Source organism: Aegilops tauschii, chromosome 1, assembly GCF_002575655.3.
Source record: "Aegilops tauschii subsp. strangulata cultivar AL8/78 chromosome 1, Aet v6.0, whole genome shotgun sequence".
Classification (NCBI taxonomy): Eukaryota; Viridiplantae; Streptophyta; class Magnoliopsida; order Poales; family Poaceae; genus Aegilops; species Aegilops tauschii.
The window spans coordinates 402,191,403-402,216,857 of record NC_053035.3 but is presented as its reverse complement, the minus strand read 5'-3'; the positions used below and the strand labels follow the sequence as shown (position 1 = coordinate 402,216,857).

General features: G+C 47.2%; 1 non-coding gene and 1 pseudogene across 1 annotated transcript; one reads left to right on the top strand and one right to left on the bottom strand.

Annotated features, from left to right (window-relative positions):
* The first annotated feature begins 17,044 nt into the window (after positions 1-17,044).
* TRNAS-UGA (transfer RNA serine (anticodon UGA)) lies at positions 17,045-17,131 on the top strand. The gene has a single exon. It is a non-coding gene; the product is annotated as a tRNA-Ser (tRNA).
* Positions 17,132-18,826: 1,695 nt separating this feature from the next.
* On the bottom strand, positions 18,827-22,606 carry LOC141022943 (uncharacterized; annotated as a pseudogene).
* Between the last annotated feature and the right edge of the window lie 2,849 nt (positions 22,607-25,455).

Genomic DNA, 25,455 nt, shown 5'->3' with positions numbered 1-25,455 from the left:
CCATCCATGTTCGGGGACATCTCACGGCGCGGGGAAGACGAAGGAGGACGGAGGCGCTGCTGCAGGGCCTGTAGATCACGGTCATGGCGCCGCCTCCACAGGATCTTCTTGGACGGCGGTGCCGGAGCCCAGGGCGCCACCTGCTGGTGACCGCTCGTCCCCGCGCCCACAGCCACAGGACCGGCGCCCAAGCCCTCGACGCGCCGCGCTCCCGACGAGACCTCATGGCCGCCCGCGGCCCCCGACGACTCCGAGCATGAGGAGATGCTGAGCCCGGACACCACTGGCCGCTCTCCAGCCCGGCGGGAAGGCGCAGCCACAGAGTTGGGACTAGAAGCCATGGGGAGGGAGGAAGGAGAGAGGGAGAGAAGGGGTGGCCGACGTCGCCGGAGTGGCCGGCGGCGGGTGGGAGGTGGACGCCGGCGTCGGAGTGACGCACGGCGGAAGCTCTCGCTCTCGCTCACTCACCTCTGAAAATTGTCATGTTTGCAAACTAAGGTGAAATATCAAATATGAAATTTCAAGTAAACTCGTGAATTTGCAGAAATCGAGCATTCAAAATGATTGAAAGAAGCCAAACACTACAATATCACTAGGAAAACTTGATTCAAACAGTGACCTATGCAGCAAAGTAGTAGTTAAACTGAACATTTTCGACATACGTAAGAGCATCTACAACTGGGCACCCCAACCCCTCCTCAAACGCAGGGCGGGCTGCCCGGTCACTGACCAGTTACAATTTTTCGGCCCAGACAACCCCTTCAAACGGGCCTTAAACGTCCGGGCTGACCGGTACCCCTCATATCCAGCCCAAATATGGGGCGGATATGGGATCGTCCGGGCACGCCCGCCTCGTCGAACCCGACCCATGCTGGCCCACCCGAACCCCACATATATTCTCCCCATTCGCTCGTCGGATCAAACCCTAACCACTTCACTCCACTCTCCTTCGCCACCCAAGCTTGTCCCCGGCGCCGTCCGGCCGTCTCCGGCATGGCGGGCAGTGGATCCAAGTCCTTCACCTCCAGATCCGTCGACCTCGATCTCATCCCACACAGCCCCAAAGAGGAGATGGCCGTCCGACTTGCGCTCTGCCGCGCCTGAGAGGAGGCCCGTGCACGGCAGCGGTCGGACTCCTTCTGTCGGGAACCCATTGAGTCCGCCCAAATGGCGCATGGATCCGTCGCCGCCTCGCCGGAGGCGGTGCGGTGCGTCTGAAGTCCGAACACGGTGGCGGACGCGCAACCCCTCCGTTGGCGCGCCGAGCATTAGGACGCACCATGGGCCTCGTCCGACGAGAACATGGCACGGCGTGCCCGGCATGCCAGGCAGCGGGCGCAGGCGCGGGAGGCGGCGGAAGCCCTCGCGGCGGTGGACATCGATGAGGCGGAGTCGCATTCTCCGACGCCCCGTATGGTGCATTAGTGCGGGCACCGCAACCGCATCGTGGTGGACGTTGCCAGCTCGTCCCAGGACGGATCCATCATCGATCTAACGTCCACTGGCACCTTTCAGATTACGAGCTCCGACGAGGAAGAGTAGGGTATGGGAGACGGCGGCGCCTTGAGTCCCATGAGCCGGCTCGTGTCACATGTCCTACTCTACCTTGCCGGCGACTGGACCAACACTATGGGGAGCGCAGTCGGCCGCCGGACATGGCCACAGCAGAATCGGGCGAGCTCTAATTAGATTAGCTTTCATATTGCATGTAATAATATGGATTTGAGGGTTTTAATTTATGGTGTCCAGTTGTAGAATCAAATATTTGAGGCATGACCGGTCAGTGTCCGCAGACGCGTCCAGAGGCATCCGCGGGTGTTTGAAGGGCCAGATTTGCTCATCGCGGCTGTAGAGGCTCTAAGACAGCAAGGTTCAGCACTGTACCATGTTCATATAATCAAACTCAAAGTAGCTCAAATGCAAGGGCGAAAACTAGCATAGAGCATACAGGCCAGACTTATCCATTGCAGAGTACGTACACGTCAGATTCCAAAATCAGATACGCTTCAGAGCAGCTTAAACCTCTCCAAAATACAGGTTCTTCTCAGCATGTCAATGACAAGGATAAGCTAAATTCCAGATCGGATAACAATGCAGGAACACGTTGGCTTAAGGTTACAGACCCATTCAATTCAAAGAAAAGCAATCTCAAGTTAAAATAACATTCCAGATTCCACTGTACTCAGAACAGAGTTGTTGGTAATAGTCAAGGTCATACATATTCATAATTCTAACTTCTAAAGCTACTGATCCATTCGACGTTAAAAGGACATAATGCAGTTATTGACTGTCGATCCATGCTGAATTGCCGACAGAATCAAGCCACATTAGTAAAACTCAATGGGTGCTAGATACATCCATTTTGGGGAAATCACCGAGCATTCGAAATGATTGAAAAAAGGCAACAAGATCACTAGGAAAAAGGCAGCAAAGCAGTAAACTGAACAGTTTCGACATACGCAAGCCAATAAGGTTAAGCACTTTACCATGTTTACGTAATGAAACTCAAAGTAGCTCAAATGCAAGGGCGTAAACAAGCATAGAACATACAGGCCAGACTTATCCATTGTAGAGTACGTACACGTCAGGATTCCAAGATCAGCCACACTTAAGAGCAGCTTAACCTTTCCAATGCACAGGTTTTTATCAGCATGTCAATGACAAGGATAAGCTAAACTCCAGATTGGATAACAATGCAAGAACACGTTGGTTTAAGCTTACAGACCCATTCAATTCAAAGAAAAGCAATCTCAAGTTAAAATGACATTCCAGATTGCACAATGGTACTCATAACAGTAGTTGTTGTTAACAGTCTAGGCCATAAATTAATATTCATAATTCTAACTTCTAAAGCTACTGATCCATTCGACATTAAAAGGACATTAATGTAGTTATTGACTGTCCATCCATCCTGAATTGCTGACAGAATCAAGCCACATTAGTAAAACTCAACGGGCGCACAAGCAAAGCCAAAATATGTGAAACATTTGCAGATTTTGCCCAAACCATGGTAGAGGAGGCGCATCAGCAAAGCCTGACAAACCCAAACATCTCACAGCACTCCCCCAAAACAGAAGTTCAGGAACTACCAGTCTACCACCATCAATTTCTTGGTCCTCCAAAACAACTCCTACCTCACAATTTTGAGAACCCTGCAACGCGGATTGTAAACATAAACGTGAGGCTCGCCAATCTCTTTGTAATAGTTCTAATATACAGATAAACGTGAAGAACATCTACAGACTCATGTGCGGAGAGAATGAGTGACATAAAACAGAGATGTTTTTTCTCCATTTCTTTTTGAGCTCAATATACATATATAGGAGTAAACAGAAACATGAGACCGGAAGTAAACAACAGCAAAACCAGATCCACATCCACATTGTTTTGGAAATATGACTAGGATGAGATACCATCTGAAAACTGCAACATGCTTTGTTTACTTTCTATCTTCTGTTGCAACAAAAATAACGACATGTTACAAAGGTAGAAATAGCATGGTTCACTCTACGCAAGATCAGTTTGTGATAACCTTTCAGTATAATGGAAGACAATGGTTCATCATAACAACAATACTGGGTGTCTGCTAAGCTCTGTTTCCCTTATGATGTTTCACAATCCCATTTAAATTGTATAACCTGGTGAACAAAGCCCGTGTTCCAAGTTAAGCTTTCGCGCCCCTTGAAATGTAAATCTACGAAAGTATCCTTTAGATCCTTAAAAGAATCCACGCCCAGAAACTGGTTACAAAACCAGGTAACATCGTATGCAGGTGGCAAAACCAAATTTGCCTGCCGCATGTATGATTCTACCATTTTTGTGATTTCAAAAAGCAAAGCCTGTGTATTTCCGGGCGCAATTCCATACATTTTTAAAAGGAGGTCCCTTTCTTTCGAGGTAGGTGCCTCCACCCCTTCCAAAAGCCGGTTCACAAGCTGCGGATCCAACGCAGGTTGGGAAAAATCAAAAATAAAAGAATGGACGTGAGAGACGCTTTGTACTGTTTGTGTTATTAAATCGAATTTGTTCATCTCCAGGTAACTCCATCTTTTTCAGCTCTGCTCGCTCACTTTTGAAAGGAAAGGAGACTGATCTTGACGTCGGCGTTGGTTTTTCCAACGAAACGAAGAAGTTTTGGATTGAGATTTCACATAAGCATTGCACAATGATCCACATTAGGCGGGGAGCAGCAATGATACCGCCGGCCAGGAATAAGTACTTATCCCTCTTATACTTAAGAAAAGAGAATAGAAGTGGTTCCTTTTCTTTCTATACGAAATTCGACGATTTCGTTTGTGTTCATGTTGGCATAGGAGAACTACTAACTTCCGCCATCTGCATTAGTTACGTTAGCGTAGGTAGGCGGTTCTCATGCCAAAGGGGAAGATCTCGCTCAGCCAAGTGCACAACCTGAGTAAGTACACTTATCGAGGAGTGATAGGGCAGCAGAGTTTGAGGCAAAAATAAGATTTGGGTGGCTATGGGTGATATGGGGAATCTAACAATTAATTGACAATGATTTCACCGTGATGTGCATTGGTAGCTTCAAGACGAAGGCATTTTCCATATGTAAGCCACAATTTCAGTATCTTATTCTTCTGAACCAGGAAAAGCGTTCTGGTAAGGAGGATGAAAGAAGAGTACGAAAAAGGAAGTCAAAAGTAGTAGTCTTTAACAAGGCTTTCCTTCATCAGCGTAAATATCTAAAGTAGAGGCTTTGGTATAAACATAAATCCCATAATAGAGGGATCGATCATCACATTCTGCTTTGTTAAGAAAGAAGGATAACCTAGATAGATAAAGGTGGAATGGACTACGTGCAATCCCATCCATGGACATATTTTATTTACTGTATAAATATGTATGATGTGCTGCTAGGAAATCCGCCATCGCTTGCCCTCTAATGGCCTTCTGCGGCGCATACACAATGTCGAACTCAGTAAGGATGATGGCCCCATCTTGCCAATCTTCCTGTAAGCATTGGTCTTGTCATGAGATATTTATGTGGGTGAACTTTGGAGATGAGGGTGACCCGATGTGCTATCATGTAGTGCCGTAACTTCTTGACAGCGAACACCAGTGCAAGGCAATGTTTTTCGATAGGAGAGTACGCATGTTCAGCTCCTACGAGCACACGACTGAGGTAATAGAGGGCATTCTCTTTCCCGTTTTCATTTTCTTGTGCCAATAGAGCCCCAAGAGATTCATCCAAGGCCGTGGTGTAGAGTATAAGCTCCTTCCCTGGTATCGGCGCAGCCAGGACTGGCGGATTGAGGAGATAGCTTTTGATGCCATCTAGGGCTTGTTGGCAGTTTTCATCCCAAAAGAATGGAATGTCTTTTTTGGTTTTTCTTGTAAAAGGTTGGATTCTTCCTGCAAAATTGGCTATGAATCGCCTGATGTATGCCAGGCGCCCTTGAAGCGAACACAGCTCCTTAAGGTTTTGAGGAGGAGGCATTTCGAGTATGGCCTTGATTTTACTCGGGTCGATTTCTATTCCCCGATGTCGAATGACAAACCCTAGGAATTTGCCTGACGAGACCATGAAGGCGCACTTCAACGGGTTTAACTTGAGTGCATGTTGCCTTAGGCGGTCGAATACGATTCTGAGATGTTGAAGATGTTCTTCATAGGATACCGCCTTTACAACGAGATCATCTACATAGCACTCGACAATCTTATGTATTATCTCATCGAAGATCTTAGTCATGGCGCGTTGATATGTAGCACCAGCGTTTTTGAGACCTTTGGGCATAACCTTGTAACAATATATGCCTATTGGAGTGCGAAAGGCTGTGCTTTATCAAGGCAAGCTTCTCTTTCTTTCGCCAATGAAGTTCATATAAGTGTATAGAAAGCCTTCTTTTCACAACCATGCACAAACCAAAGAGCTGCTGAAACGTGAAATCCATGCACCAACAAGTTCCAGTTCATAAGCAATGAAAAAGCAGAGTATATGGGAGGATAGTGGCTAAACTGTTCACTTGAGGAGAGTGGGAAGTGACTAGTCCGATAGGAGAAGAGCGGAAGTGCGATCTTTCGATCCAATCTACGTCGACTAAAATCCATGTCTCATGGCACGAGGGCCATTGCGAGTTGATGTTGTTGCTTTACCGTCACAGTCTGTCCTCAAGAGAGGCATCCATTCCTGGCCAGACAAAGTTCCTATTAGTTCTCTTATAGGAAGCTAGTATACCTGAATGGCCTCCGGTAGCTGTCCCATGCAGTTCTTGCGCTATCCTGGCTCTTGCATTTCCAGCGGTCCCCACATAAAGCCTCCCTTTTTTCCTTAATACCCCTTCCTCCTCTTCCCAACCATCTTGTCCTCCTCTCGCTTCACTAATGCTCTTTTTCACTTCTCCTATCCAATCCGGCAACAACTTGCTCACAAGGGTGCAACCACTGAATTTGTAACGACACAATGATTTGAAAAACAATCAAAAGATATGTAAAGAACACAGACAGTAAAGGTAGAAGATCATTTCCGGGTAGATAGGAGAGCTATTAAAATCCACAAACATGAATCAGAGTTTCGACTGGGTTCTCCAGATTTAACCAAAAGAAGACTTTTCTACAAATAAGAGAATTTCTCATTTTTTGGTTTATACCGAGCCAAAACATAGAATTTCCATTGAAGAAGGAAGTAAGGATGCTAGCCGGAGAATCAAGAAATAAATACTTCCCATTCCGATTCTTTTTTAGTTCCCAAGATAGAATTTCTTTGTTTTTGGCAAGAGCGGTGGGTGACAACGTGCAAGACTAGATAGGTTTGGCTTTCATCTGATCAATAGGAATAGGAGGAAGCGTTGGAGAGGTACCAAATGACTGAAGAGGGGAACCCATCTGACCACATGTAGAGCCAGCCCATAAGTAAATTCAAGAGAATTTCTTCATCTTCCAAAGTATGTGAGTGAGGTAAAAATTCCATGGATCGATCTCATCACTCACATCCAACAACTAGTGAAAGATGTAATGATGAAGCTATAGGAGAAGAAAAAGCGTTGGTTTTGATTGGTAATCTTGAGTTGTCATCTTTTGAAAGAGAGTAACTTGCTGGATGGAGAGCAGCTAGGAGAATAAAGTTCATCTTTACCCCATCTTTCATTCCAACTCTATTTTCTTGTGTGCGATCCTTCTTTCTGGTTTGGAATCCAAGAAGCTCAATGGGCTAGTTTCAAGTTCGATCAGACATGAAATCTGGTATAGCCACCAGCCTAGATAGAACGGGCGGGGGAAGAAAAACTAGGAGCGAGCCACATTCAAGAGGGTTGTCAAAGGCCCTCTCAATAGAGCTATTTTGTCATTGAATCGATGGAGGGAAGACTCCTTCGGTAGGTGCCCCCGACTCTTCCAGTTTCTGGGTGGGATCTTATGGCTTAATCTCTGATTGCGCAGGATTCATCTTTGTTTGGTAACCTCAGACCCTGAACCAGGAGTTGGAAGCGCCTTTGCCAGACTTTCCAATTGAACACGATGCGGGCGATGCAACTCGGCAAGGAGAAGGCTGAACCCTGGTGCTACACTACAGCAGAAGCTTTGGCAGTTTACCATGGCTTGATGTTCTAGTTGTCATGCTAAAGCCGTTGATAGCTACTTCGCTTGACGCGCTAAGTAGAAAGACTTTGTGGATGAATCCACAACTGATGGTGCTTTAGGTTGATCTGATCCCTAGAAGGAAGAGTTTTGGGCTTAAGGCATAATTGCTCTATTGCGGCTACCCTGGCTATGTCATCCGATGCTGTTCACAAAGCGGCTCTTACTATAGACCCGGCTATCTCCGAGTTGAAATCGAACCCAGCCCCGGGTTTCCGTCCATCAATCCAGAGCTCAAGACAACCGCGATACTTAAATCGCTCAAATAGCCACCTTAGACGGACACAGCCATTAGAAGAATAAACTGAAACTCGATGGAGTACCCTAAACCAGAGATCCTCGACAAAGAAAGTCTCGATTCGAGGAACGAAATATCAATAGAGGAACGAAAACCGCAGGGTATGAAATTTGGGTAGGGTTGGCAGGGAAAGTCCAACTGAAACTTTCTTTGATTACCTTTTTTCTCCAACTGGCTCAGAGATTGCATTTGCCCTTAACCGGTAACCTCCTTTGAATCCTTCGTTTAGACCCTCTCTATTGGTATTGGCATTGGCTCGAGAGCAAGGACCTTATTTGATCGCTTAGAACTTGATGGAGGGAAACTCACTCGCTCGAGATATGCTTAAGCTAGCTCAGGAAGAGTACTAATTTTATATGCCTTAAAGAGGGGATTCAAAGAGTAGCCTTTTACTAGGGCTTAAGTGACTCGTTTCATATTGCTTACTATGGTCTGGACAGTGAGGAAGGTGAGTTGGAAGATATACCTAATGTCAAATGAGACTTTCTCCTCACCAAATTGAAGCGTGAGCTTAGCATCTTTCACATCGATGACAGCCCCTGCAGTAGCTAGAAAAGGTCTCCCCAAAAAAAAATAGGAAAGCTCTTATCCTACATCTCCAAGACAACAAAATCAACTGGAAATGCGAAGTTACCAACTATCACAGGGATATCACCCAAAATGTCTGCCGGATCCTGATCAGCAAGGTGGAGAGTGATGCTAGTCGGCCGTACATCACCCAATGGTAGTGGCTCGTAGACAGTGAAGGGAATCACAGTAGACCCAAGACCACATAAAGCATGGAAAGTTTGACTTCCTATCAAGCATGGAATACTGAAACTGGCAGGCTCATCTAAGTTGAGAGGTAGCTTATTTGAACGAGTGCACTACATTCCTTAGTAAGAGTAACCAGTTCTGGCTCGTTAATGTTTCGCTTCTTTGCGAGCTGGTCCTTAAAGAACTGTGTATACATCGGCACCTGTAAGACACCATCAAGGATGGGGGTGGTAATCTGCATATCTGTCATCATATCCAGAAACTTTGCAATCTGCTTGTCTTCAGTTGACTTCACAAACCGTTCTGGAAATGGCAGCTTCGGGTTGACAGGTGAAGCAGATTGATGATGGATCATTAGGAGCAATAGCTGCTGGTGTAGAAGAACTAGGCTGTGCAGCAGAAGTAGTGGACTGTTGAGGTCCCTGCGGAGAAGGTATTGGGCCGGCTAGGGTAGAAGGCAGGTGGTACATACAACGCTGGCATTGGGGAAGAGGATCGGTTGTAGTCTTACCACTCCGACTAGTAAAGGCTCCACGTGGGTGAACTTCAGGTTGAGGTGGAAGTCTCCCTTGTAGATGGTTGTGAGGCTACCATACGAGTGGTCAATGTTTGCATAGAAGAATCCTTACACCCAATATTGTCACTCCTTTTAGAATACCTGTCTACACCTACATCAGCAAGATGTAGTTTTATTAAGTCGGCTTCCATTCCTTATTCGGAAGGCGTTGGATACTTGATATACGCTATGCTATGTACTCGGCCCACCATTGCGCATGCTGTTTTAGGAAGCATATTTTGATCCTTATTCAGGGAAAGCTCATATCCATCAAAAACCAATCGAAGTCCAGCTTTATCCCGAGCATCCGTTGTTTGCCCCGATTGAAGATCCGACACGACACCCTCTCTTCCATCTCCGGCTTCCTAACCAGATCCGTTTACCCCTGCTTGAAAAAGTGTTTCCATTCGTAGTTCGGGGTTTCCTAGTCCCAGGTTTATTCGTAACCGGCTCCCTATCCAGGTCTTCCTCCTCAACAGCTATCTTTGTTTGACGGTGTTCGTTGCCAATGCAATAGTAATATATGCTTGCTTTCTTCCTGTTCGCATATCCATATCGAAAACTCTTCTTTCGTAGGCACATTTACTTCAATTCAACTACTTCATTGATGAATCAATTTGAGGAAATTCAAAAATACCTTGCTCGCCTTCGCAACTGCCTTCTTTTCTGTGCCTTCCTAGTTTGCCAACCCTATGTTTGATTGCGAGTTCCGGCGGGGTGAGTACCTGGACGGACAAGGGGTTCCTTTTCGATTTCCATTTTAGAGCTTCTCTCTAGTTCGAATATATAGAACTTCCTTCTTAGAAATGGAATACCTTCACCTTAGAAGGGTGTTCTTCCTACTAGTGAAACCAGATCTGCCTTTTTCGGCTAAGCCGATTCCAATGATCGGACGGACAATACTTGCTTAAACCTAGCACCCTGTTGCCTTGCTTTTCCTCCAGCCGTACCTGCCTCGCCGCTCGTGATACCCAGGAAGGGCATCCCTCACTTCCCAGATCGTCTCGCACTTCTTTTGTCACTGGCACACACGCTCTCGTGGGTCTATCACTGAGAAATCCCTTTTCGCCGGGCGGTGCGGTAAGTAAGACTAGTCGATGGACAACTGCTGACTGAATAGGGAGAAGATGCATTTTCCTAGGCTCTTTCTACTTTGCTCATTGGGTATAGCCGTCAGTGATCCACAGATACGGCGCTTTTGGATTCCTAAAGGGATAGGATAGTTCTTTCTGGGCTTTAGAGGTCTCCCCTTTAACCTAGTACTCTTAGGAAGGCCGGGTTAACCTTCTACTAGAACTGTTCTATCTACGAAATTGGAAAGTAGGGTTAACTTGCCATAATATATAGCCCAACTTGATCCGTCTTAGAGTAGCCGCCTATGGAACCGCCCCCGAGTCAACAATGCACCCGATCGCGAGCCTTATATGAGTTTCATAGTCAGCCTGCTCTTTCAAGAACGTGCCTTCTAAACTCGTTGTTCCGCTTGCAGATTGGAGTTTCCTACTGACTATCCGGGTTCTTGATACCGCCGGCCGGGAATAAGTACCTATCCCTTATGGGAATCGAACCCGTGTCTTCGACATGAAAAGACGATGTCCTAACCTCTGGACGAAAGGGACCAAAAAGCTATTTTTCATATACTTAAGAGAAGAGAAGTGGTTCCTTTTCTTTCTATACGAAATACTTGATGCACTTATTGAATGGAAACTTGAATTGAGAGAAAAGGTGTGCTACGCTTCTTCATTCTCGTAACTCAATCAATATCAAGAACATAAAGAGTTTGTATAGAGATGGATTTCTCTTCAGTTCCAAGACTTTTTTTTGAATGGCTCGTGTTGCGCTAGTGACACGAGGGTAAAACGCTCGAGTTGGCTTGCTGACTCGAGGAGGGAAAGGCTCCATTTGCTTTAGTGAATGGAGGAAGAAACAACCATAGTAACTATCTATGAAATTGATTGATGGATATGAGAGTGGTGCAAGACCGGGACAGAGGAACCATAGGAATGTTATGTCAGGTTCCTTGCTCACTTCTCAAGCCCAATATCATTCCTCCAACTCGGACTTTCATGCTATAATTAAGAACCCCCCTAAACAATGACAGCGTACCGAGCGGGCCCTACGTCTATCGGGGAGCTCAAATCCTCACTAGAGTGAGGCACGTCTCGATCAATACATCTCGAATCTAAAGAGAGAATGTTATTGTTATGCTGTCCCCACTCTGGAGTATGATTGACCATATCATCCAGCGAGTGGTCTTAAGCGCTCAGTGCATCCATACTGAACTCGAATGTGCGCGCTTCGGAAGAGAAAGTAATGCGAACTACTAACTGTTATGCCGGCTTGGCCCGATCAAGACTTCTATCCCTCAGAAACTGTCTCGCGTCTTATCCGTGTGCGCGGTTGAGGAAATTGGACTTCGTATTCTTCCTGGGTCTGGCTCGTGGGCCGACGTCGTCTTGTGTTGTAATCGGGGCACGAGTATTCGAAGTAGAAGCGCTAACATTCCCCCTTCCTTGAGAAAGCGCTTGACCCCAAGCCGGTGCATAAGGAAAACGAGTCTTCAGGTCGATGAGGTCCTCCCAAGTATTGTCCAGTGCCATCGACTCGGACCAGCGAATCAAGCCTTGTTCCAGGACTTGATCTCCCTTTATTACTTATACCAACGACTCACCAAAACTTGCATAGGGACAGAGGGATTGTCAGTCTCAGATGGTAAACGAGAGGATACCTGAGACAGTGGGCGGGGGAACAACACGTCGAAGCTTAGAGACGTGAAAAATACAGGGTGCACTTGAGAAGTTGAAGGTAGCTCCCGGTGTTAATATGGAACAGCACCAACACGTGCTAGAATCTTGTAAGGCCCAAAGTATCGGAAGGAAGGGTTGTGGCATTCTTCCCCTAAAAGGTGCACATCCATCGATTCCCTCATCTAGTGTAGTGCTCTGTTCAGAGACCAAGGAAGCTATTAGTTTGAGTTCCTGATTTCCCTGTTGCCGACTAGATTGCTTACCGACTTTCATGATGGAAGAAGATACCGACTTGAGGGAAGGCAGTACAGAGCAGCAGCCTAGGGATAAGCAGGAATTCAGGTTAGCTTTTCTGTTTTCCGAATCTTACCCACCTGAGAGTCCTAGTCTCGAAAGGGCGCCTTGGCCATCCAGCCTTATCGCAGAATCGATCCAAAACTACAAGCAAGGGAATCAACTCTTATTGCCGTAAAGGAAAAATAACCCCTTTCCTTTATATATATATACAAGGAACAAGTAGCCTTCGCCACCTATTCCTGAATTAAGGGAACGCGAGAAAGATTTCTCTATGTCAATTCAAAACAAAACAAACGGACGACTGAATCTAAAGTCTACTAGAGAGAAGATTGGCTCGAACGTAAACTACTGATTGCTCTATCCAACCAGCACATACCGTTTGCTATGATATTGTTTTGCTCATATTGTTTTATTGCCCGGGCATTGCTGCGGAAGAGTGAAATGAAAAACTCTTCTTGAAGAAGAGGACTCTTCTGCTTGATCTTTTGATACGGTGAGGGAACAGGTTTGATGCGTTCTTTGAGCAAATGGGGAAACAAACTGCTGATACAGAAATCTTTCACTTTTACTGCCGAAGGCACAAGAGAGACTATAGCTAGGAAGGATAAGCAAAGGAATCCAGATTCAATCGATTGTTTGAAGCCAAGGTCTCGAGCTAGTCCATCTTTCTATACGAATTTCTTTAAAGAATACTTCTCTTATGATCTACTACGAGAGTGTCAAGCGGCGATGGAAGTTGAGTGACTGTCTTGGAAATAGGTAAGTCGGGCACATATTCTAGTTCCGATTCTAGGCTATCTATAGAAGAATGGAGTGTTATAAATTCTACTATTTAAGCTGTTGGTGCAGAGGTAAGCAAGTCAGTCTCGGGTGGGAAGTCAGCACTATCAACTCAGGCGGGTCTTCAGTCCAAAGAAAAAGAAAGCGGTGGTCTGTACTTGAAAATAGGACTCTACTTTTTGATTGAAATAGGACTGTACTAGCATCTGCAAAAGGCAAAGCATGACCTATCGTGTAGTACTTCGGGTGTCGATCCACAGGGAAAAAATGGGAGAACTGGTTGGTTTGCACAAGTTCAAATATCTTGGCCTAACCTAATTTGTAGAAACCTGCGGCCTAAATTAAAGACTAATTCTAAACTAAAGAAAATAGAAATCGCCTAAGGCGCGTGCGGCCAAGGTCTTCCATAGGAGCTCGAAGGAAGAGGTTCTGAATAACTATACAATTTATAAGATGCAGTGGATTAGCTAGACATTGAAAAGCTGCCACTCTGAGGGAATTTGTTTGCATAAGCTACAGGTGCTATAAAGCAATCATGTACTGAGTACAAAGCTATTCCATTATAGTGAGCAGTATCAAATACGTAACAAGCAATAGAAGCATCCTGGCAGGTGTATAGAACTAGCAAAGTGGTTTAGGAAAGGGCATATGAATAGGCAGTTTGGCAAGTGAGTAGTTTAGGTCCTTTAGACCAAAGAAAAGGCCGGGAGCATTTAGGTAGGCCTATCACTCAACCGGCGGCAGCCGATCGACTTATACTAACCGCGTTGGCAGAGCTACTCAATGACTCATTAGATCCACGAATTTCCCCATCTGCGCAGGGCTTCCGCAAGGTTCTCGGCCCTTCTTCCGTGCATTAACTCAATGGCCGTCTATGGATTATATGGTTCAGGTGGACGTGGTCAAGTGTTTCGATAGCATAGACCATCGGTTACTACTTGAACATTTGTCTAAGCTCTTAGGTACAGATAACGCTCCTCTCATTGACCTCATCAATTGCTTTCTCAAGACACCGATACTTTCTAAGAAAGGGAATGACTACTCAAACAGTGAAGTCGGCCTTCCACAAGGATCACCGATCTCGCCTGTTTTGATTCAATCATTCCTGCATCAACTCGACTTGCAATTCGATGCTATGGCCCAAGAGGAGAATGGGGATTCTACCAAGTACGTCTATTTCGCTCGCTACGCAGACGATATACTATTCGGCATTCCTATCGTAGGTGTTGGCGTCATGTCTAAAGTCTTCTTTCGAAGGCTGCAAGAAGTTCTTGACCGTATGTCCAGTAAGCTACGCTTGAAATTAACGTCTATTGTACTGCAACGATGGAGGGCTCCCGCAGTCGAGGAGGGCAAAGATAGGTTTGCAAACCAGATTATTGGCTGTTACATTCAAACACATGAAATGCTAGATGTTATATGCAACAAGGTCAAAACTGGGCTTTTATTTGTCCCTATAGAAAGATTATTCACCAAGCGCCAGGAAAGCTTTAGCTTTGCCATAGAGTGACAGTCGGGGGGGAGCAGGAGAGAGGGAAAGAGGCAAATGAGAAAGAAGAAGGAGCAGGGTCGAGTGAAAGAATTGGTACATTGGGTTCCCCCCACCGAGCGGAGCCAAAGGAAAGACAAGGGTTGAGGTAATCGCTATGAGTGTTCAGGCTATTCCGCTTATGCTCGCGGATGCGGATAAGAAGCTATCAAAAGGGGATGATAGCAGCCACCCATATGGGCAGCTAGAAAGAGAACGAGGAAATGTGAATCACGATCCTTATTCGGTAGAGGAGTCGGGGGACATTGGTTCGAATCCAATTCGTGAATATCAGAAAGCATTGTTTCTCATTGAACTATATACGATACGCGCGCACGAGGAAGGGAGAAATTGATTGCGTTGCAGTCATTTTCCATCAGATTCTTACGGATGTAGTGCAAAGTAAATGTTTCAGTCAAAAGTAAGCTGCCGACTATGATGAATGCCAGCCCGATCTGTAGCTGATCTTTGATCCCGAGCTTGAGCTTCTCTTTGATGTCGGGTGAATTGAATTTCATATATGGAGAAATGTGTCGCTAGTCCAAGTCCGCTATAGAATTGTTTGTCTATCACTTCGGCAACGAAGGTCATTTCTTTAGAAGATCGATACTGGTAGTTGCTTGCGGTGTCTGAACAAGTTTCGAAAAAACTACTGTGTCTGCATTTTCCTAAAGATTGCTGTGAGGCTGATAGTGATATCTTTCCAATAACTGACTCAGCAGGTTCAATTGAGGTATCATTCGATTGATATTTCGAACCGTGTAGTGGTTAGGATCCTCTTATTGCCGTCAAGGGCTATTTTGGTCGATTCCAGCCAGAGAGTTATGAATAGAAATAGCAGACCTGATTCGAGACAACAGGAAGTTCCCGTTTGCAGATCTACATTTCTCAGGTTCAGGCTATTCGTGGAGTCGATCACCACCACTTGAGATAGACGATCAACTTCATTAAAGAAGCAGTCATCTCTATACAGGAAGCAGCATGTTTTCTATGGTCCTATGAAAAGGTTCCAGTGGGTTTCTCTTGCTGAATGGTGGTAAAACACCAGCTTTCATTCCTCACTGCAAGCTACTCCTTTTGCTGCTTTTTCTCACTCTTTGCCTGGGCCAACGATAGATTAGTCTCTGGGTCGGTCAAGTGATAAATTGGCGAGATTAGTTAAGGAAACTGGGACTTCTGATTGTTCGCGAGGGATGGCTGAATAACCTACTTTGCTTTCCATTTAGGGTAATAGGATGCCACTACTTGACCTTGCTTGCCCAGACACAAGATAACCGATAGTTTGGGTACTGCCCTTCGTGGTGCTTGCTTTCCTATAATCTGTAAAGCTTTAGCTTTCAGAGAAGAGATTTCAGTATCCGATTGCTTTTCTGACTGGAATTCTCTAGTTCACTTCACTTCTACGCAATGTCATTTCTTGATTCAAAGTACTTATTTTCTGATTGGAATTTCGATCTCTTGGCAACAGGTTTCGCTTCTGCTGAGGACAAATTGAACAAGCTACTTCTCAAACCAAGTCCGGGTGGGCTTTTGAATTCAGAGAAGGGAATTCCAGTTCTGATTCTAGTCTCTGTGCTCTGTTCAGTTCAGTTCAAGATGGGAAAGTATTGCTTGTTTCCTAGAATCCTAAAAGGGGTGCTTGTTTTCCTCGTCCGGGCTCTCCTCTCCCCTTTCTGTCCCAACCTTCATTCCTGCTTTTCCGCCAATTCACTAATTTCAATAGTTCAGATCCAGCACTTATATCCCTTTTATATATATATAGAATCAGGTATCTGCTTTCCATGGTTCCTGATTTCGGTATCTGAATCTTCCTGAATTCAAGTAGAGAATACCAGGGCTTTCTTCTTCTTTGATTTTCCTTGTCGGGTAAGTTCCGACCCGCACGGCGTAACGATCTGGGCACTGTCTCGGAGAGAGGCTCGGTGAAATAGACATGTCTGTGAAGATGCGGACTACCTGCACCTGGACAGAAAGACCCTATGAAGCTTTACTGTTCCCTGGGATTGGCTTTGGGCCTTTCCTGCGCAGCTTAGGTGGAAGGCGAAGAAGGCCCCCTTCCGGGGGGGCCCGAGCCATCAGTGAGATACCACTCTGGAAGAGCTCGGATTCTAACCTTGTGTCAGACCCGCGGGCCAAGGGACAGTCTCAGGTAGACAGTTTCTATGGGGCGTAGGCCTCCCAAAAGGTAACGGAGGCGTGCAAAGGTTTCCTCGGGCCAGACGGACATTGGTCCTCGAGTGCAAAGGCAGAAGGGAGCTTGACTGCAAGACTCACCCGTCGAGCAGAGACGAAAGTCGGCCTTAGTGATCCGACGGTGCATATTATCATATAGAAAGAAGCGAAGCGTAGCGATTCGTACTACCGGAAAAGTGTCGCTAACCGCTAGGCAATAGAGTCAGCTTACGGGGTGGGGCGCAAGCAAGCGTAGCGAATCACATAGAGTTGCCCCTACCTGCCAGCGCGCAGATAGATAGGGAGGGCGAGCGCAGGGATGGATGTCTGAGCGGTTGAAAGAGTCGGTCTTGAAAACCGAAGTATTGATAGGAATACCGGGGGTTCGAATCCCTCTCCATCCGCGAGGTCATAAGTTCTCTCTTGCCTTATCTATAGATAAGAACGAATCTCCTCGACTGATATGATGGATGGAATGGGTAGAAGGTTGAGGTTATTGTGTGTTGATTTAGTTAGGACTTTGTCTCCCTTTCGTTATCTTCCGCCCCGGGTGGATGACCTGTGGGAGCTAAGTCGAAGATCTCGGTGTCGTCGTGAGTGGTTGATAAACAACGATTGCAGTTTGATTTAGGGAGTCCCAACCCTGTGAAGCTTAACAGACAAAGAAAACGATAGAGACTTCCGGGTATAGGGTGACGACCTTAATGAATCAAGTATTCAGGTGGCAGAGTTTTTAGCTACATAAGCGCTCAAATTCCTGAATACTTATTGCCCAAAAAATATGATCAACCCCAGGTACATTTATTAGGTTTTGATCTGAGGCTATCCTGGTCTGCAGGACCCAACACAAGTATTCATCCTTTCCAATCTGCAAAAGGTGTTGCCGAAAGCTTACCCTCTTCCACACGGATGCTACAGCCGCTATCACTTTTGCAGGAGGGGAATTACAGAGTTCGCCTCTCGACATCTTGTTTGGTAAGCGGAATTTTGACCCAGGCGCCCTAGTGTTGCCTAACCGTTCGGCCGGAGATGTCGGATGCGAGATCTTTAGCTACTTGTATCAATTTGCCGCAGTGTGCTTAGATACAATGGGCTGGCAGCTGAGGCTTGGCAGGATGGGGGAGTTAATTAAGGTCGAGGGAGCAGGAAAGAGTTTGTTATTCGCTATTGGCTTAGTACGGCCTATACATAATAGGGCCATGACGGTTTTGGCAAGGCCTTGAACTTCATATATCCCTTTTTTACTCAATCCAGAATACCGATAAAGTCAGATTGAATCATTTTGTCGACCTTTCCTTTGGATTTATTATCATAGGTAGTGTTCGAGATCGCCTCTGTGCGGTGAACGCTCGAATGTAGCTAACATCAGTTTTGTCCTCGCGTGGTTGAAGGAGATGCTGCTGCTGGATGGAATGCTTCCGGGGCGCCATGATCCTTCTATCAGGAATAGAATAATCGAGGGCACTGACTGACTGCATCAATCATCGCTCAGTGAGCTATTAATTGCCGCCAATAGCGCTTCGCTTGCATGCAAGGCGGCTAATAAAAGCGCCAGGTAGACGCGCGGAGATGCATTTTGAGTACTGGTGGTACTGGACAAGCTCTAGGGGAATAATCTCTTTCTTATTTCTTTCTTATTTCTTTCCCATGACGACTAGGAACGGGCAAATCAAGAATTTCACTTCGAATTCCGGACCTCAACATCCTGCTGCTCATGGTGTTTCACGATCAGTATTGGAAATGAACGGAGAAGTGGTGGAACGTGCGGAACCACATATTGGATCACTCCAGTGCGGCACGAAGCCGCTGACGCTGAGTAGGCTCCTATGCCGCTAGCACGGTGGAGGTTCCGTAGCGCGTCATGAGCACCGGGCAAAGGGACGGTTGAGCAACTCAAGCGAACCGCCCTACCTGACTTTGGATAAAGATAGAAGGGAGAAGGTTGTGAAGGTGGCCTCGTTATCCACACATCTGGTCGGAGGACCGACCTGGGTTTTCACGAGCGTAGGCGGGTCCTGGAGTGCCCGTCAAGGGCGCTAGCGCATACCCCGGGGTGATCATCACCACCTGCACCTCACATCTCGGCACAGTGGAACGTGTAACCCGCCTGCTGTCCAAGTCAACCACTGAATTTCCTGTAATTCATAGCGCCTAACAGAACGTAGCAGCAAGGGACAACCCACCCATACAGACAGCCTGCGGGGAGGATGGCACTACTGGCAAAGACCGTCTGGCGAAAACGCCGCAGGCGCGAAGCGTGGTGGGCCTGCGCCGGGGGAGCATAGGGAGGAAAGGGAGCCCGGACGGTGGAAGAGCCAGGGGAAGCCGGGTCATTTGACGGAAATGGAAGGTCCGAGCGGCTCATTCATTCTTGAAAAAAGAGGGGGGGAGCGAGCCAATGTATCAATGAATAGATACAGTCAACGGTATTAAGACAGCGCTGCCTACACGCGAATTAGCTTCCGAGGTCGAGCAGTCTCAATTTCACTACAGGATTTGCGAATGAATGCTGGGCTGGGCCACCTCAAATGGCGTGAGCCGCATGCGGGGAGACCCGCACGTACGGTTTTCAGGGGGATCCGGCCGGCCGGCGCCCACCCGACTAGAGGGACTGAGAAATTAATCGAGTACAAAACTTATCTTCAAGCTTTACCTTATTTTGATCGTTTAGAGGGCGATCGCGGAGTCACTGAATGAAGTCCTCCCTCCCTTTCTTTCGGAGGTGCTGACCCGCTGCGAGGCAGATATGACTAAGTGACATATTGAATATGGCGACGACTACAGCATGTCGTAGAAGGAGATAAGAGGTGGAGCCAACGACCCACGTATCTACAACTACATTCCCGAGCGGCAGTCAAACGGAGGCGTGAATGCAAGATGCCAGCGGAATGATCGACCGGACAGAGGCTAGGGCAGCTTTCTTCCCACCGCGTCCTTCCTTGTGTGTCGGAGATACAAAGCGAGTGCACCAGAAAAGAAGGGGAACTGAATCGATCTATTCCATGGCGAAGCATCCGAAGCATAACTGCACACTCACACGATCTTTGCCGAGAGATAGGAGCATTCGGTGGAACCGGTGAACTACACTTGCTTCTTGATAGATGTGTGGGACAGAGGGCTCGTGGTACCTGCTGCCCGCCCTTCCTCCGCTTTGATAACCGTGTGAACAGAGAGTGGGCAGAGCAAAAGGGAAGGAGGTCCTCATACGGAGTCGCACACTTGAGCAGTGCGGGAGACTGGAGAATGGGTCGAGTAAACTCCCTTAGGGCCGATTAAATCACAGACGAGGAACTTCTCTTTCTTTTTTTCTTTTTGATTTGAAGGGTATGTTCTCAAAAAAGAAAGGCAGAGGTAAATACTTCGAAGAGGCGGCTCGGTAGGGATGGAATGGTCAATAGTCAAGTCAAGGATGACTTCTTTGTTGGCGAAACGATGGGGGAGAGAAAGCACGCCAGTGATTCTCTGAGCCGGTCTTCATTTCCAACGCCTCGGGAAACAGGTCGAGATAGATGACAGCACCTTTTTATCCTCTTCCTTACCGGGAAGGCGCACTTCTCTTCTTCTTCTGGCCTTCACCTCCTGCCCGGCCCGGAAATAGAACCCAGCCCCCTTTCTGATCCATTCATTTCTGCAAGCAGGCGGGATCCAGAGCTAAGCCCCCCTCCTATTCGAAGCCGGGTGTGGCCTCGCCCTTTTGCTCTTCCTTCGGTTTGGCTCCACGAAGGCGCCGCCTAGACTAGGAGCCCCACTCATATTCAAAAGGCGCCCAGCTTTCAAGACGATGATAATAATTAGTCAACTTTTTCCAATATCATGGAATAGCATGGCCCGGGGCTAAGGTAACTCCAGTGGGAGAGCCGTGTTATGGGTGACCTTATTGCACGGTTCAGAGAGCACTTGTGTATGTGATGCAAGTGAACGTGTACGAAAAAGCTGTCGTAAAGTTTCGTTGTTCGTTCCGTCGTTGACCCTATCTATGTTTCTACGATGGCCCAAGAACACGCTCATTCTTCAGCCGTAGAGAGACTTTTGAATTGTGAGGTACCATTACGAGCTCAATATATAAGAGTGTTATTCTGTGAAATAACTCGAATTTCAAATCATTCACTTGCTTCAACTACTCATGCTATGGATGTGGGAGCATCAACTCCGTTCCTTTGGGCTTTTGAGGAGCGGGAGAAATTGTTGGAATTCTATGAAAGAGTCCCGGGAGCCAGGATGCATGCCAGTTTCATACGACCTGGTGGAGTGGCACAAGATCTGCCTCTTGGCTTATGTCGAGATATTGATTCCTCCACACAACAATTTGCTTCTCGTATCGACGAATTAGAAGAGATGTCAACCGGCAACCGTATCTGGAAACAACGATTAGTGGATATTGGTACTGTCACTGCACAGCAAGCAAAGGATTGGGGATTCAGTGGTGTAATGTTAAGAGGTCGTGCGACATGAAGACATTGATAGCAATATGGGGGAAGTTCCCATCAGGCAACAACGGTTCTGCCTGACCCTACAAAAGCATGCATATGTTGTCAGTGAAGATTTTGTGTGAAGCCTTGGAGACGACGTACCCGGGGCTAGGGTGAGCTGAGGGGGGACAGCGTAAGTGAGCGAATGTGTGTAAGCCCAGTCAAAGATTCCTATTCTAGGCGGGGCGGGCCATCAACCTTCGAATGGTGTTGGTCCTACGGACCGTGAACGGATTCGCCTCTGGCCTCTGGGCACGTCGGAACCGCATGAGTTCACCGGGGTGGAGCACGGTCCGCCAAAATCGGCATAGGTTAGGTGCTATTGATGGAACATGGTAAGCCCATCTTTCTCCATATGAAAGTGCTGCGGGCACATAGAGATGTGGGTAGAGGAAGTCTCAAAAAGCGAAGGCCGAGCTGTAGGTCACGTGACCTGCACCGAAAAGGTGGCTGACTGGGCTTTCTCCTGGATCAAAGCGGATCAGCTCGCCAAATTCGTCGATCGAATCGGGCGCCCCGGAACGTCGAATGAAAGTGGTCTTTCTACAACCCTATTTATATGATTTTTAGGGCCCCTTTCCCCCTATCCCTCCCTTATGTTTAGGAGCGGGATCTGCCCAAGAACGACCTGTGGTGGTACGGAAGGCACGGACTCCGCAAGCGTCCCGCACCCTCTGAGAAAGAAACTCCTCAACCATCACAAGATAAAGAAGTATGACGCTCTGTGTCTGACTCTATTGGTCATAGTTCCTTGCTGTTGCGGCCGGTGCTCGTTTGCGCGCGTGTGAACCACCAGATCATAAGGAAAGATGCCTCTCGGGGCATCTGAGAATGATTCGAGCCGTATGAAGGGAAACTCCCACGTACAGTTTGTTTTGGGGGGGAAGGAGCCCGACAGGGTCCCCCCACTGACTTGGCCCGGGCCTAAGTGAAAGTGCAAAAGTGAAGTGGTGGGCCTACCCATCCCAACCTGGGGTATGCTGGGATTCGCGAAGAGCAGCACCTTACGATGTTCATGACCAATCGGATCTTGACGTACCAGTAGGTACCAGAGGAGATCGCTATGATCGTTACTGTATCCGTATTGAAGAGATGCGACAAAGTGTTCGGATCATTGTGCAATGTCCTAATCAAATGCCTAGTGGCATGATCAAAGCCGATGATCGTAAGCTATGTCCTCCATCACGATCTCGAATGAAACTATCCATGGAATCGTGCGCCGTGTGAAACGTAGATCATCGCCGTTCTTAACCGAGACTCAGGTTAAGCTCCGTCTCGGAACCGCCGTGGGGTTAGGAGTAAAGCATCCCGAGGTTGGCGCATCTCGTTGGGCGTGGAGAAGCATTGGGAACCCCAATATCTTTCTTCGGAGCAGTTTCTTTTCCCGTCCCCTCGCCCCGGCATAGCGCTTCGCTTCCAGTTCTTCGGAGGAATCAACTGACTTCTCCCTTCTTCATTGATCCGGGGGAAAGGGAACCGTCTACTAGTTGGGAAGCTAGACATCAAGGTTGTGGCTTGATGAGGATAACTAAGCTGACACGCCGGAGTTGGCTGCTGGCACAACAGGGTGGTGCCTTACCGCACCGCAGGCGCACGCGCGGTAGCGTTCGTGGTGGTGCTTCAGGATTCCAATGTACTGCGTCCAGGATCAGAACGAGCTTGCCGGCGGACCACTGCCGTCCCATTCTTTAGTGAGCTGGAGCGCTGCCATCTTATCCACGGAAAACGCGTCAAGCTATCGCTTCGGGTCGAAGCACTAAAAGAAAAGGACCGGGAAACGCGGCGGCATAGGAACCACGGGAACCCAGGAGGGAGAAAGACGATGTACGGGATACGGGATCCTCGCAGTAGGCTGCACCAAAATCCAGCCGAGAGAGGGCAGCCTTTAGAAGCAACAGGTTGGGAAACCAAGAGAAGGCTTCGCCTTTTCTTATCTTCTTCCCGGCACAAAAAGAGGGATTAGCATTATTGACCCCATGAGAAAGCACTAACACCTTCCTCATCGGGGCTCCGCGCACTGGGAAAAGGCTTCCGCGACAGGAAACCGGCTACTAGTTAGGAAGTGAACATAAGGTATCAAGAGGTCCCTCACAGTCAGGTGCAATGCAATTGCCCCCTATTAGTCAAGTACGCCTCTTCCTATTTAGTTTAGGGGTTAAGGCGAGAAATGGCTTGATGAACCCTTCCGTTCACCACGCACCGGCCCCATTCACTTGCAACTCGTAGAGGCTGTAAGTAAACAGTGCCCCACTAAATTCAAAGTGACGGTGGGGTTGAAAGACGAGAGTGCCTACCTCCGCGCCGAGAGTGCCCGCCCTTTCTGTCAAGTAGGCTACTTTTTCCGGAACGCAGTCCAGAATAAGCGTTCCTGTGTATATAGATATCTTCGATGCTGTCATTTCGACATGTCCGCTTCAACCCCTCTTTCGCCTCCCAAAAAGCAAAGTTGGCTTGACGAGCGCAGATGAGGAAGCGGGAGCAATAAAACCAAGAATCTCTTTCTTTTCTTTCCAAATACTTTATGAAGTTAAGGGGCAAAGAGAAGCGCTTTCGCTACTGAGAAAGCGAATGGTCAGCGCGAGGGTTCGACGACTTAGCCGAGCGTTAGCGACGCGTCATTCTCATAGCGAGGCGCTTCGAGTTAGCGAAGCGCTGTAGTAGCGTCGGAGACTATGTGCTATAATGCTGAACTAAGGACGTTCCGCCTTATCTATAGAAGCAGTCGACTGAGTTCTGAACGAATGGGATCCTTGGTGGGTAATGGCTCAATCTATAGATGGAAAGCCTTATGATGGGAAACTACCACGTTAGGTTTGGAGAGAGATGGGACCCGTTATAGTTTAGGGGGAGCAGATGCAAGCTTTTTCTTTCCATAGCCGGCCAAATGACTACCGGATCATCGGTCTACTCTACCTCAATTCACCATTTCGAACTTTATACAGAAGGTTTTTCCGTACCAGCTCCTTCTACCTATACCGCAGTTGAAGCACCTAAAGGTGAATTTGGTGTCTTTCTTGTCAGTAATGGGAGTAATCGTCCCTACCGTTGTAAAATAAGAGCACCTGGCTTTGCCCATTCACAAGGACTCGATTCTATGTCCAAACATCACATGCCAGCAGATGTAGTCACCATCATAGGTACTCAAGATATTGTGTTTGGAGAGGTAGATAGATAGGACGTAGTCTTGCTCGATCAGGACCCTAGCTTTATTGCGAGCCAAAACTGCCTGAAAGAAGCAAAATGGAAAAGGATGCAAAATGCAATGGGATTCCTGATCCAATAAGAAATCCCAATTCGGAGTTTGTTTGGATCAAATTCCTATGTTATACTATTCCATTCTCGATGATGAATCGATTTGATAGATCTGATATTGTTATTCCAAATATTGATCCGATTCAGTATCATCAGAATGACAAAAGCTGACATAGTTACTAGTGGTTCGAGGAGAAATCCTTTCAATCATCAACGCCCTTTTCTACTAAAACTGCTATTCGTGATACCGGTCAAATCGACTATTCTCATCAACTTTGAGTCTCTTCCCTCTCGTATGACTGTCAAAGTGGAGTTCCTTCTCTATAAGAAGAGCTGGTCTAGAGTGTGATTCGGATCAAAACAAATGGATGAGCCTCGTTTTGCTGAAGCAAGTGTACGCTGCACTAAGGAGTCGAGTCGACTTATCCGAACTTTCCTACCAAGTTCGAGCTCTTGCTCGCTCTATTTCGTGAGCTGAGCTATTTATACCGATATATACTATTGAGTGAGATGGAGAAAGACAATGGTGGTATTCCATAGGGAGATCCTGTGTTGGATGATAAAGAGGGTTTGCCTTTCGAGAAAGGGGCTTGGCTATCTCCATCTCCATGTTATAGGACGTATCAAATATATCTATCGATCTATACCATATGGTGAGCCAACTAACCCCCACTCCAATCCAATACTTGCTAGCGCAGGGAATCGATCATCTGTGGATGTTCAGCCAAAGACTCTAGCCCCGGATTCCGATAACTTCTACGATTCTCTCATTATTCAGTGTCCAGATGGAAGGGATGTTTGTTATTCACTTCGGTCAGAAGAGGAATTGACACTCAAGAGCACGCGTTTTATGTTAGCATTCCTATTTGAGAGTGCCCCTCCCTCCTATTTGGTTGGAAGTTTCCTGCTCAAGTTGAGAAAGCAAGGGCTGACCGGACTGCTGCTCACTCTTGCGCTTCAACGGCAGTATTGTCTCCATCTTTCGCCCACCCAGGGGTTAGGGTTAT